The sequence below is a fragment of the Myxine glutinosa genome, chromosome 9 (assembly GCF_964187855.1).
Source record: "Myxine glutinosa chromosome 9, kmMyxGlut1.1, whole genome shotgun sequence".
NCBI lineage: Eukaryota > Metazoa > Chordata > Myxini > Myxiniformes > Myxinidae > Myxine > Myxine glutinosa.
Window position 1 is genome coordinate 114,016,680 of NC_136269.1, and position 13,431 is coordinate 114,030,110.

The following is a 13,431-nucleotide window of genomic DNA, read 5'->3' on the forward strand; positions in this document are numbered from 1 at the left end:
CACACCGGCTTGGTTAGCCGCCATTGCCATGTGCGCCCACGGGGTTACCACGAAGGGGCTGGCTGTCAGCTCGTCAAGGGCGGAGCCCGGTAACCCCCGCACCCAATAAGAAGCAACGGGCCGATTCCATCTGGGGCGGAGCTAACGAGCCGAGGGCGTGTCACTCCCCGCCGGATATACGCAGCGACTTACCGGACGTGACGTCAGATGCGCCCCGAGCTTGAAGTAGAACCAGTCGCGACCTCCGAGCGCTGAGAGACCTCCCTGCATCTTTCGGACCGTGTGGATCCTGTCCCTGAGCCAAGAGTGCACCTTGTGCTGTCCACCGACTACCTGCCCTTCCTTGCCATCAATCCCCGTGTGAGTCAGTCTTGTCCCGTTTATCTGTCGTCTGTCAGGGTTACTATAAGACCGTATTTAAGTGCCTATCTTCCTATGCTGTCTCTCTTGTCCTTGTAATCTAACGTTCCGAAGTATTATAACCTCCTCCGGAGGTCTTGAGAACTGTACCCCTGGTGTCGTGTCATTTTAACCCAGCCGTTGTGTCCTTTCCTCAATTGATTTAGCGTAGCGCGACTCGGCCAACGTTCGAGTATAATCGGGTAAACTGTGCAGACGCGGTCATACCAAACCGCTCGGTAAACCAACATCCACAACCGCGTCTGTAACATTTGGTGTCGAGGAGTTGGATTCGGACCTGGGACTAAATTTGTTAGGCCCAAATTTTGGAACACCAATTGTACCATTAGGGTAACATTTTGGTGTCGGGAAGTGGAATTCGATCCGGAGCGCGTTTCACGCGCTCGAAATTATAACGGCGAAATTTGATTTTGTTTTACGAAAATAAAAACCCGAATTTTGAAAGTCGCGCTATGGCAGACCAAGACGGCTGGGTTCCGGTAGTAGGGAGTGAGGCAGGGTCGATCCAGGACCAAAATGAGGGACAAGAGGAGAGCGAAGCAGTGAGGGTAGCAGATTCGCAAAATAGCGTCGTCACGCACGGGGTAGCAGACGCACAAAACGGCGCCTCGCACATGGCCACGGCGACCGCGCCCGCGACCGTGGTAGCGCCGCTGGTGGATTCGAACCTTTTCCTCCTGCAAATGAAGGCCCTTATGGAACAAATGGGAGACCAAATGGTGGGAATGAGGGCTGATAGTGAGCGGTTGGGAAACCAAATGGGGGTAATGGGAAACCAAATGGGGGTAATGGGGAACCGGATGGATGCTCAGAGTGAGCAATTGGGAGTAATGAGGGACGAAGCGAGGAGTACCGGTGAGGGGTTAGACAACGGGATAAAAGAGGTGAAAAATGGGTTAATGGGGGTAGAAAACAGAATGGCCGCTCAAGAGAATCAAATGGAAGGGATGCAAAAGGGGTTAGAGGGGTTAGAAAACAGGATGGAAGGCAAATTGAGGGACATGAGGGACCAAGCGGAAAGGGAAGTTAAACAAATGGGGCAGCAGATAGAGGGGGTCAGAATGGGGGTAGAGACCAAACTGGATGCTCACAGGGAGGAAATGGAGCAGATGAGGGTGGCATCTGGGCAGGAGATGCAAGTGATGGGAGCGGAGATCAGAAGAGGTGTGAGTGAGGAGGTCGGAGGAGTGCGCGAGGAGGTGAGGCACTGTAAGGAGCACATGGAGAAGGAGGTGAGAAAGGGGACTGTAAAATTGCAAGGGGGCATAGAGGACCTGACGCAGGAGGTGGAACAGCTGACGGAGGGACAAAAAGGACTAACGGAGCAGGTTCAAAGGAACACTGCGGTATTAGGAGGGTTAAAGGCGACACAGAAAGAACTAAAAGATGACTTGATAGCGACGAAGAGGGAATGTCAGATGGTACGTGAGGGACTGACAACGAGGTTGGACGAGGTGGTAGAGGTAATGGAGACGAAGGACCGGCAGGTGAGGACGCACATGGAAACGGTCAAGGTAGCCTTGGAGGACGAGCTTGAGGAGACGTACCGGGAAATAAAAGAGGTGAAGCAGAAATTAGAAGAAGTGGAAGAAGGGGTGAGCGAAATTAAGAAGCGACGGAGAGGGGATAAGAAAGAGATAAAAGAGGAGATAAAAGAATTGGTCCAAAGTCTGTGTTTGGATCGTGATGATGTGCTCATTAACCGGATGAGGGATTCGCAGGTGATGGAGGAGAAGCGAAGAGGAAGAGGACCCGGTGTAAGTGGTGACCAATATGGTCGTGCGTATGATGCGCCAGGGGATTTAAGAAGCTTGGGGGTCGAGATGGACCCGGGTGTTCGTGAGAGGCCGTTGGTGAAGTGTGCGACAGGGCAGGTGTGCGAAAAAGGAGGTGTGCGAGAAAGTCCGACTCTGGGGTGTGTGAGGAAAAAGTGCGTGCCAAGGAGTGAGGGTGCTGGCAAGAGTGAGTCGGTCGTAGCGCATGTGCGAGGGAGCACATGGAAGCGCGGTGTGGTAAGTGTTACAGAGGGTGTGACGGGAGAGTGTGCGCAAGAGTGTGCGCGAGAAAGGTGTGTGACGGACAGGTGCATGGGGAAAGAGTGCGCTGTCAAAGGCAAGGAAGAATGCACGCCTGTGGTGAGTGTTACAGAGGGTGTAACGAAAGAGTGTGCGCGAGAGGATGCGCGAGAAAGGTGTGTAACGGACGGGTGCATGAGGAAAGAGTGCGCTGTCGGGAGTAAGGGTGAGTGCGTTGTCAAGAGTGGAGGTGAGAGTAGTGAGAGTGACAAGGAGCGTGAGTTGGTTGTGACAGGTGAGCGAGGATGCACACCTGGAATGGTAGAGCGTGAGTGGGAATGCACGCTGGAATTGGTAGTGAGGCACGTGGTTGGGTGTGCGAATGAGAGCACACCTGTGATTGTCACAGAGGAGGTGACCGAGGAGGGGGCGCGAAGAGGTGTGTTGGTGAGGTGTGCGACCAACGAATGTGTGCCAAAGTGTTCGGTGGTCAGGTGTGTGACCAAGGCTGTGAGTGGAATGAGGGTACCTGGGTGTGTTAGAGAAGGTACGACGGGGAGCATGGAAACGGTTGGATGTGTGAGCAAGGAACGGGCTGCGGGGTGTAAGCATGCAGGTGAAGCATCGACGTTAAACGGAGCAGCGGTTAGAACGACTTATAGCCGAATCGGGCCCTCGGTGCGTGCCGGGCCTCGCGTGGAACGGCCGCGTCCAGGCTCCACTAGGTGGAGCGGGCAGCTGGATAGGAAGGGTCGTCATGGCGACCACTTTTTGTTGAGGCATTCCGGCAGGTCGAGATCGGGACATTGGATGGCTCCGTGCCGAGATGGTGCGTGGGACCTCGGCCCGGGTAAACCTCCTTCCCTGCACCGAATGCGGGACGTATCCAGCCGCTGGCACCAAACAACCCGCATTCATTGCTCGGCTTTACGAAGCCGGGCTTTGGACAGGAATTGGCGCACCGAGAGGCATTAGTGAGTAGACTGTGTGATGAGGTTAGTGTTTTGGACCCAAAATTAGAAAAAAACAAAATTTGATGATTGGCAAAGGATTGGCAGTAATGATTGGCAGATGATGGGTAGTGATTGGCAAATTTTTGATTTGTTGAAATTTGATGTTCAAAATTGGTAGTGGGAGATGCCCGATGTGGTGGGATGGCAACTCTGTCATCCCTCACAAAAGTGGGGCAAATGCGCTATAGCTTATGGGGTGTATGGCAGTGAAAACTAGCCCGGGTGGGTTAGGATATTGTTAGGGATCTAGAGATTGACCTTAGGTAACGTTAAGTTTAGTTAGTGACTGGTACCTGTAGTGGGGACGCAGGTAGATTAGTGTGGATTATAATGACGAGGGAGCGCAATAGTTTAAAGGGACGACTGGGAAGCGCAAGTTTCAGAGGGGAGTAGTTAGATGAGATGATGCTGTGTGAGAACTGGACAGGTGTGTGGAGCAGTGTATGAGTAGTGAGTGTGTGGATCAGCGTGAATGCGCTTGGGGAGAGAAGGGTGCAGGCAGCACCAAGAGTGAGAGCACAGGTGTGCAAGTACAGGTGTGTGGAGAGAGTTGGAGTAAGTGGTACGGAGTGGTGTGCATGGTGCGAAGGTGTGAATGGGGGAAGAGTGGACCCCCATCACGGATACCCGGGGCGGGTAGTGTAAGTGTTAGGTAGAGGGTATAGGTAAATTGTGGTTGGATATTGGCATTTGTGGTGCGGTTGCAGAATGGTATTGCGGATGGGTGCATTAGTGTTGTGGAAATGGCTGGGCGTGTAGCCTGTTAGTGTGTGTAGTTGGTTGGGCACTCCACCACTGTGAGGATGTCGGCCAGGTGAGGCCGCAGGTGGGCTCTGGGAGCCGTTAGTGTCAGTGGGGCCCGAGGATCCGGAGGACGGACCCGGGTAGCCCAGTGCCAGAGAGGGCACCGAGTGGGGAGAGCGCCAGAGGGCCTTCCCCAGGTAGTTAGGTTAGGGTAGGGAGCAGGTAAGCTCGGAGGCAACTGCAGTGGTGGGGGTGTGCAGGTGGGTAGACCCGCTGGGAGAGGTACACGCCACAGCCCAGAAATTGTGCGAGGGCACCGGGAGATGAATCGGGGGAGTGAGACCCCAAATTGAAAAGCACCACAGTTTGGTCAATGGGAATTGGTTTTTAGAACCCATAGTGTAAGAGGGCCAATGGTTTGGCAGGAGAAAGACCCCGGGTAATGTAAAGTTGTTAAAGTCATTTAGGAAATAGTTAGGATTGATGAACCTGTCGCACCATACGCAGCCACTTACCTGAGGTGATGATGATGACTCCACACCTGTGTTTTCTTTGTTCTGTTGCAGGAAATGAGAATTGCCGTGAGGATTTGTGAGACGCATCACGACGTGGATGAGACATTGGGGTGATTCCATCTCTCCCTCCTTAGGAGGGACTGATGATGAATTGGTAATGGCAAATTTTGATGTTCAGTTGGAGATGGCAAATTTTGATGGGAGTTGAAAATGGCAAATTTGATTGGTTAGGAGGGAGAGAAGACGAATTTGGTTTATGGGAGGAACGGGGAAGACAGTAGGGACGTTTGTTGATTTGTAAAATAGATGTTTATGGGTAGTGTTGTGTTTTGTGGATACAGTAAGGGGTAAGGGAGGGGCCATGTAGGTTACCTGGTGGGGGGGGGGGGCGTACGGTAGGAACGTACCTGTCTCACCTGGTTCCCATGTGCCCCTAGTGTGCATTACCTAATGTTGCGTGCACTTTTGCGCCCTTACCACCTTACTCACTTGTCTGCTTCTTTTGTCTCCCACCTCCGAGGATCTGGCTTTGGGGCAGAGAGAGAGGAGAGAGAGGTGCTGGCTCCGCAGTTGTGGGCCTGCACTTTCGCTGCTTGCTGCCGGGATCGATACACCATATGGACCGCAATTTTTGTGGCCGCCCACCATGGACCGCAGTTCTTTTGCGGCCAAGCACCACCCGTGGATGGACCTCTGGGTCAACGTGGCACCTATGCCATACAGGTGAACCACTAATAGTTGGCCCCCTGACGGCCACAATCTAGAAATGGACGCGGTTGGCGCCTTTCTTTATTTTTGAAGGGAGCCAGAACACCAAGTGCACCACACGAAGGCAAGACCAGCGGCAGAACATCGGCCGGCTGCGACACCACACCATGATTATTAAACATTTTATTGGTGCACCGGATGGTGCTGACTGTGTGATGGGGTGGTGCTTTTGGTGCTTGGAAGGGGTGCTCTGCACATTATTAAAGGCCGTAAGGCCACAGAGCACTCGTGGGTTGGTGTATCGATGCTGGCATGCGTGCTCTCTCTATGCATAACATCTGCATGTGTTCCTCCGAAAACAGGTCCTGGATCGTAGTGTAAATATCAGTGTAGTATTGTAAATAATGCTCCCTACCGGCTGTATGTTTAGTTTGCGAATTCTTTCCGCGATTCGGTTATCCTGTGGGTGTGTTTCTGTGAGAAGGGTGCAACGTCGCAGGGGGACATATTTACTCATTTGTGAATATCTGTAAAACTGTCGCACTCAGGGTAGAGTTAATAGTAGAGGGAACTACATCTGAGTGCCACACTAAAATAGGTAAAAATTTATCGGGTCGGGACGCCCCGAGGGTAGAGAAGGGTGCAATGTTGCGGATATGGGATTTGGCCTCCATATCCGCTTGTAAATATTCCCCTATTTCCCCAATACTCCCCAACTATCCCCAATCCCCCATTCCCTAGTCCCATTGTCTGTAAACAACACTCTGTAGAACCGACCTTCCCCTTTTTCCCCCATTAACTGTCGTGCCCAGGTTCACCGCATCTCACGTAGACAACTATAGGACCTCTTGCTAGTTATTCTTAGTCTATGGCAGTTAAGGACTCGTTTCCATTAATTCTGACTCTTCGTTGCACCAGAATGTGATTGTATGGCACCAGTAGCGAGTTTAGGACCTCCCCATACCTCCTCCCATCTTCCTCATGAAACAATAACAACAACAACAACTACAACCACAGCGGGGGCGGCGCGGCCGCGGTGCGGGGAGTGTGCGTCCTCACACCGGCTTGGTTAGCCGCCATTGCCATGTGCGCCCACGGGGTTACCACGAAGGGGCTGGCTGTCAGCTCCTCGTCAAGGGCGGAGCCCGGTAACCCCCGCACCCAATAAGAAGCAACGGGCCGATTCCATCTGGGGCGGAGCTAACGAGCCGAGGGCGTGTCACTCCCCACCGGATATACGCAGCGACTTACCGGACGTGACGTCAGATGCGCCCCGAGCTTGAAGAAGAACCAGTCGCGACCTCCGAGCGCTGAGAGACCTCCCTGCATCTTTCGGACTGTGTGGATCCTGTCCCTGAGCCAAGAGTGCACCTTGTGCTGTCCACCGACTACCTGCCCTTCCTTGCCATCAATCCCCGTGTGAGTCAGTCTTGTCCCGTTTATCTGTCGTCTGTCGGGGTTACTATAAGACCGTATTTAAGTGCCTATCTTCCTATGCTGTCTCTCTTGTCCTTGTAATCTAACGTTCCGAAGTATTATAACCTCCTCCGGAGGTCTTGAGAACTGTACCCCTGGTGTCGTGTCATTTTAACCCAGCCGTTGTGTCCTTTCCTCAATTGATTTAGCGTAGCGTGACTCGGCCAACGTTCGAGTATAATCGGGTAAACTGTGCAGACGCAGTCATACCAAACCGCTCGGTAAACCAACATCCACAACCGCGTCTGTAACAATATGTATTAATTCATCTCTCATACAAATAACCACATTATCAATTTTTAGTGTTTTACAATACTTAGCTAGTTCTATATTTGACGTTGTATTCTTTCCAAATTGTTTAAACCATTTATCCATTTATTTATGAGAAAGATACAATCCATTACCCCGTTTAGTTAGTTTAACACCTGCTTGAGTGATAGAGGAAGAGCATATCTCCAACCAACAATCTAGCTTTATCAGGTAGACTTTCAAGTTTTTGAGCAAAATCTACAATTACACCACTTCCACTAATTTGTTTCTCCAACTCCTTGTTATGTCTTTCCAATTCTTTTTGAGCTTTTAGTTGTGCCTTCCTTTCGTTAGCAGTTTTTACCGCTGCTGAAATACCACCAGTCAATGCTCCCGCCGCACTTAAACCAGCAAATAAAGGAATTAGAAACGGGAGAAATCCTCCTCTTGACTCGTCTATTGAATATTTCTTTAACATAGGTTTCGTCATTTTAATTTTAAGTGAACCAGTATCATTTAGTGTTTTTACTTGTGTGTGTGTGAGTAAAACATCAATTCTTACAGCTCCTTTTCTTTGAATTGTATTAACATTAATAATACAAGGCTTTTGATTTTGAATACAAGATGTTAATTTATTAAGATTGATTTGATTAACATATACCCCAACCATTTATTTATGAGAAAAAACCTATGTGATATTAATCATAACACCATTATCTGTATTAATCTGTAATTCTGTTTCCTCCAAAAGCAAACAATATGCATTAACCTCTTCACTCTCCCCTCTTTCAATGTATAGAGAAGTATCCACTCTATTAGACTTTATAGTTTCCTTTTGAGAACTCAGGTCAATTGCGTAGATTGTATAAAGTTTTTGAAACCCAACCATATCCAAAATAGGATCATTATTACCGTTGCTTTCACACACCTTTTGGTAAGACTTGTAGGCTTCCGCATAATCATTTTTTTCCCAATCAATTTCCAATCTATCTCGCGGATAAAATGTGCCATCAAGAGAAACCCGAAGTTGTTTCACCTTAGCATTATCACTCAGCGCATTATTCTTATTAGTACCGTCCTCTCCATCTGGTTTTTAAAAAATGAGCCAGAGGTATCGTGGCTTTCCTTGAAGAACACCCAAATTCCAAGTGTAGGTAGTGTGTTCCAGTTTAACGTGTTGACATCTTCTTTTAAGGTATGATACATTTAGCGGTTTCTTTGAGTTAAGTCTTCTATTTAACATCTCTTCCGTTTTAAGATTAGGAGTATATTCACTGATATACCAACACAAATCATTAATAACAAATTTATTGTTGTCTCCAAAAGCATTTTCAACCCCAAAAAGCAACCTATTTACATTATCATTCCTTTGTAGTTGAAATCTAATTTTAAGACCATACAAAACTTTGTCATAATCGCAAAATCCAAATATTCCTTTCAGAGGTACTGCTACGGTAAAACTATTCTCTGGTTTTGTGTCATCATTATACATTGCCTTCCTTTGACTATAACCAGGGTCTGTGTTTGTACCCGTTGACATATCAGGAATAAAACCTTCAACAGCTCCCTTACCCATTCTATCACTAAACGAATATAGTGTAAATTTCATCATTTCAGATGTAGCAGAGACATAATCAACCGCCTCAACCTCTTGTGTTCCAATATACAGGCGGACACTATCAAACATTTTCCAGAAGAAATCATTTACGAGTGTAGCATTAGTATTATTCGCAGCCTTAGTGAATTTAAATTTACACAGCAATAAACTATCAGCTATATTCAAGTAAGTTTGTTGATTATTTATTTCAAAACTTTTTGTTCCGTTTGAATTCCAGTCTGTTCCTGTTATAGCATTTACCTTAAAATAGTCTTCCTTTTTCATGGAGTTTGAAATGATAATTGTATCATCCAAATCATAGATACTATCAATCGCTTCCATACTTGTATTTATATAGCATTAAAATTGTTGAAACCCTGACCCAAGTATTTTAATGATTTTTTGTCGTTCTTGTGAAGATAGTTGAGTTTTACCTTTTTTATTTCTTTGATTGCTTGTAATTTATGAGACTCCTTTTGAGCATCTTTTATACTCTTTATAGCACCCGCAACTGAACCCATGGCAGAAGCAGTTGAACCAATTAGGTCTTTATGTTTAAGGATGGTTGAACCAATACCCATTAGAGTATCAATTATCCCATCTCCTTTATTTCGAAATTGATGACCTACACCTCGTTGTCTCTTAGGTTTATAGTATCCTCTCCCAAGAAACATACCTTCACCCTTATAGTATGGTGAAAGGTACATGCCCTCCCCTGTAATTATTTTATATTTTCCCAACTCGTGTTTTCTCACAATAACCATTATTTATTTATTGAAAAACTTCACGTAGGTGAATTCTGATGGATATAATTTCATCATTAAAGGATATCATACGATTATCTTGGTCGGTTATCCTAAAATTTACTCTGTATATGGTTTTTCCTGACACAGGTAAATAGACAAGATTTTTTGGTTCCATATTAAATTTATAACCAATCGGGGTTGAGTATGCACTGAATGAAAATATTGTATTTGTTCTTATTCCATCGTTATAAGCACCATCAATCAAATCACAATGAATTAATACTGAATTTATACCGGAGGATATTTGGATAATATTATCACTGTAAAATGTCCCGTTATTTTCAATCTTTTTTGAAGAGAAACCCAATAGCTCTCTAAACGAATTTTCAATCGTGAAATCAACTTTATAATTATTTTTAAGTTTAATAGTTGATTTTGAAGTGTGTTTTTGAATATCTATTACCATATTTTTTGGTTCATCACCTTTTTCTTTCATAAGGCGAGAGACTTCAGAAGATATTTGAGAAATCTCTTAAGTTCCGGGTGAAACGGTTATAGTTTTATATTCACTTCCTGGATTATAACTAAACTTGTTGTTTTTCTCTGTGATATTAAAAAGTGTATTATAAGTTTCCATCGACAATAAAGAAGCCTCATATGAGACAAGGGGGTCAAGTTGTAGTGGGTAAGGGAATGAAGCTGTGTAATCACTCGTTGTGAAATTAAAACTAAGAATTGTGCTTCTCATCTTATTTAATATCTAATAAAATATCTTTGTATTGACATTTATTAATTATTTTCATATTCATCAACTGATCTAAAATGGCGGATGCTTCATTAAAACAATTGTTGTTTCCAGCCTTCTTACTACCTAACAACAATAATAACCTATTAACTAATTGTGATGGGTCATTTGGAAGAAAGCTAACACCCGAACCAAGCTTACTTAAAGCATCAATAATATGTTTCTCCTTCTCATTCTTCTTACTTTTACCAGCAACAGAAACTCTATAATCAAGTGCATTTAGTAAATCAATATATACCCTATCTTCCTCTCTTTCCATATCAAGTGGTTCCTCAAAATATTTTGAACCGCTGAATCCGGAGTTTGTTAGAAGAAACATTAATCTTGGAGTTAATTCAACATTTGGTTGAGCAGACCTTAAGAACACCAATTTATCATTAAATATCAATAACTTTTCTTTCACAAGATGGAACTGTGCTGGTTCTTCTGTTGGAATGAGACCTGCTCTGGTTTTTGAACCCGCCGAATACTCATTGTTTTGAAGAGCTTCCACAACATAATTAGGGGGTTGATTTACCTCCTCAAGTTTCCGAAATAATCCCTCGTCATCATATTTTAATTCTCCAAGTTCTTGCTCTGTCATTTGACTAAAATCTTTGATCATTTGAAGTTTTTTTGGAGTACATTCTACTGTGGGAACTGTAGGTGAGTGTTGAGTTTTCAAAAGTGGTTTAAAGAATTTCTCTTGTTTTCTTTCAAAGACTTCTTCGCCAGTCAGTTTTTGTCTCCGTTTCTTCTTTATCCCTTCCTGTTGTTTAACAACTTTTGAAACTAATTGTTGATGTTCCTTAAACTTTCTTGCTCTTTCTTCGGCATTCATTTAGTATTGAAAAATATCATTTAATGAATTGTAAAGGTCAATGGGAAAATTTTCCTTTTCTTCATCATTATAGTAAATGTGTTGAAATAAATCCTTTTCTTTAAATATTTCATCAAATTCTTTATTGGTATTAATACGAGTTGTTATTTCTTCTTCACTAATACTTGTATCTCTGCTTTTCATACGTTTGCGTTGAGTCTCCTCATCGATATCAAAACCGAATGATAAAATCTTAACTCCATCACCACACAATTGTTTAATAATTTGTCTCATTCCTTCAGGATTAGTTTCTAAAATCCCAAGACCATTAGATTTTACTTTATTTAACTCACTCTTACAATGTGAATATTTTGTAGAACCAAGAGAGACCTCCTCAAATATTTGACCTTCGTTCCTCAATCGCATATGTTCCTCCATTGAAATGTAGAAATAATCTTTCCCTTCTACTTCTCCTGGTCGCTTTGCTCTGGTTGTAGTACTCACAAAACGAATCATAGGGTGTTTTTAAAAAAAAACTTACAATCTTTTCATTTTTACTATTCAAGAGTTTAGATTTATGAAAGTTCTTTCCTGAAGCAGATTTACCCACAAGATTAATAATAATAGTTATCATTTATATATGTAATTATGTTTAAAATAAAAATACATCCTTTAATATCTCATCTTGTTTCACAACAATATATTTATATTTTCCAATTGTGTGTTTCATATAATTTTCAAATTCTTTTTTATTACATAACGTAGAGCAATTATCTCTCCAAAAATTATTTACATCTATTGAATTTAACTTAAATAAAATAAAAGTATTGGCATTGTTTCTTATTGAGTGTCGAGGGAGTTGAAAATATGACTGACTAAGATATATACAATTACAAGAAGAATGTCTCCCTCTTGTATAGTAGCTGTCCATTACTCTTTGGTTTCTCTCATTAACACAATCATCAAAGATGACGAGGTTCTTTTTTGATTTATCTAAATCTTGAGGTGAAGGTATATCATCCGTATTATCACTGAGAATACAAGTTATGGGTTTTGGTTTCGATTTTGATTTCTGTGTATCACAAAATAATTGTATTATATCTTCAATATTATAATCATTTAGTTTGTTTTGAAGTTTAAATAAACCGATAATGTCTTCCTTTGTAAGACCTGCATTAAAACCCTGTGAGAGTAGTTGATACTCGGGTTGAAAACTAGACTTTGTAAAAATTATTAAATTATCATAATCTAAAAAATTAGGACCAAGGAGCATCTTTAAAAGTAAACAGGTTTTTCCACATCCGCTTGAACCAACTATTAGACATCTCAATGAATTTGGAATGTTTTTATGGTTATTAAATTTTATCTTATTTTCCCAAACGGGTAAAAAATCATTCATTTATATATTTGGAAAACAAGTCATCTAACTTTTTTTGAGCTATTTTAGAAACTCTATATTTTATCCTGAGTTCGGGTTTAATTTCAAAATAATTCATTATTTTATTTATATAGTATCTTGTATTAACATTTCCATTAAAATTATTTTGAATAATAAATATCATTAAACCCTTATACATTTCCTCAATACAAATAGTCTCTTCCCTTGAAAGAAATGGTGTATTATCATCACAATACTTAACATTCATCTCTCTTATTAATCTTGTAAAGTAATTCATTTTTGGTTCTAATTTAAAAGAGTTATATATATTTATATATTTTTTATTATCATTAATTAAAATTAAATCACAGAAAATACATTGTTTATATGAACCCTCATTATTAAGCCCTATTCTATCACAAGCCGGACAATTCTCTAATTTATCATATGGAGAGTCTGGAAATTCTAAATATCCTTCAGAACTTATCATATTTATATGGTAAATTTTTACTTAAACTAAACGCAAGTTTATTCATTAATAAATACAATGTTTCAAAGCACAAAAGACAAATTTCAATCAATCTCTACTTCAGTGAAAGATATAGAAAAATATGTCAAAGATGTTAAATTGAACAAAGATAAATATGGAAATTTTTGGGTAAAACCAGTTATGGAAAATAACATGAGCCCCTCTATTTCATTTAAAGGAAGAGCTCTAACTATACCTGGAAAGACATCCATTAAAGTAAATCTAACAAAAGTTTCTCCTTTACTCCTGGCAATTTATTCAAAGCTTGAAAAAGTGATCGATCGCGATACTTTGAAAAAGAATGATAAGACCATCAACAATACTCGTGGAGAAATTTGTATTTACTTTAATAATCCAAAGGGTGTAGATCTAAGTAAAATGAATGCCGTTAATATTTCTGGTGAAATGTCATTTCGTTCTATGATAGTTAGAGATTA